Raw genomic sequence first — 1629 nt, forward strand, 5'->3', positions numbered from 1 at the left:
GTGTGTGTGTGTGTGTGTGTGTGTGTGTGTGTGTGTGTGTGTGAATGGCTGGCAGGAGACAGCGGAGTGTTAATGGACACCATGAATGAAAGAAAGCAGAACAGAACCTCCTCTCCTGAACCAGAACCAGAACCAGAACCCAACAGAACTTTTTATGGTTTCCTCTCTGTGACTGCYAACGTCAGCTTTAATGATGACGTATTAGTTTCACTCGAAAGCTTTTAGGTTTTCATAAAAAGATATTTATTTTGTGTTTGGAGCTTCTGCTCCTTCTGCTGGACTCGGCTCACCGTTCAGCTGTTCCTGTTCCCAGGAAACACCAGAACTTCAGAGTCCAACAGAACCACAGACAGGAGGAGCAGAGAGCAAAGAGCTGAACTGAGGAGAAAAACACAAAAATAAAGCAACAGATTAAGAAAAACAGCCAACACATTTCCACTGTGTCAACACAATATATATGCTAATCATGCTTTAGCGCTGTGTGAATGTTATTACTCATGTCGGGCCGAGTTCTGAGTGTGAAGGTCGTTTTCAGCAGAACCCCRCTCAGAACCACAGCAACGGGCCAGGACTAAAGATAAAAGAAGACTAAAGGAACAAAAAATAGAAACAGTTTAAAAGAATCTGCAGATAAAAACTGCAGCTGCTTCGCTTTAAAGAACTTCTGGTTCTGATCCGGTCRCTTTACAAAACAAGATTTCAGAGGAAAACAAGTGGAAATGAATAAAAATAAAATGCAAAAGGAAAATAAATAATTTCCCTCTATATGTTTAAGTTTAAGGACATCTTTAGAGCCTCAAACTGGATTTTATAAAAATGAGTTTTGATGTAGACCATGAAAATGATGTCATAGCCCCGCCTCTAATCTGACCTCTGACCCCAGGGTTCCCTCCTCCTCTTCCTCACGTGTCCAACCAGCGTGTCTCTGTCTGATCTGTCCAATCGTCCCGTCAGCTCATTGGTGCATGACTTAAAGAAATTATTCTGCATCGCTGATTAATGAGTCCTGAAAATAATTATTTCCATCTTTAATTAAGACAAGTGTACACATTTATTTATATTAATCAGAATCAGAATCAGGTTTATTGGGCAAGTATAACGACACACACAAGGAATTTGTTCCCAGCAGTTCGTGACTCTCTACTATCAACACTTTACCCTTATATAAATACTATTTGCTACAAACAGACCTGATCCTACATAACGTTATAAATCCTTTAATAAATAATATCATATTTTAATAAATTATAATTCAGTAGAAAGCTGTTTATTGGACTGGATTTCTGCTGAGTGTGCTCTCTGGTGGACCCATCAGACAACAGAGGTGATCAAAAACTGAAAAACTCTCTGTTCTGTCATCAAGCGTTCTAGCTAAATGCTACATGCTAAATGCTACATGCTAAATGCTACATGCTAAATGCTAACAAACAGAGACCTCCTGGAAGTTTCTCTTTAATGAGCTGATGACACGAGTGGTGCTTCCAGGTGTGTGAAGCTTTCTGCTCCACGTCTTGTTTCCTGTTTGTGTTTGGTTACAGCGCCACACACAGGCCTGGCAGAGTTACTGCAGCAGCTTTCTGTGTGGATGAAGACATTTACACAAACAGTCCTGTTTAGGAGATTTTAAGA

Source organism: Austrofundulus limnaeus, unplaced genomic scaffold, assembly GCF_001266775.1.
Source record: "Austrofundulus limnaeus strain Quisiro unplaced genomic scaffold, Austrofundulus_limnaeus-1.0 Scaffold1330, whole genome shotgun sequence".
In the NCBI taxonomy this organism is placed as follows: domain Eukaryota; kingdom Metazoa; phylum Chordata; class Actinopteri; order Cyprinodontiformes; family Rivulidae; genus Austrofundulus; species Austrofundulus limnaeus.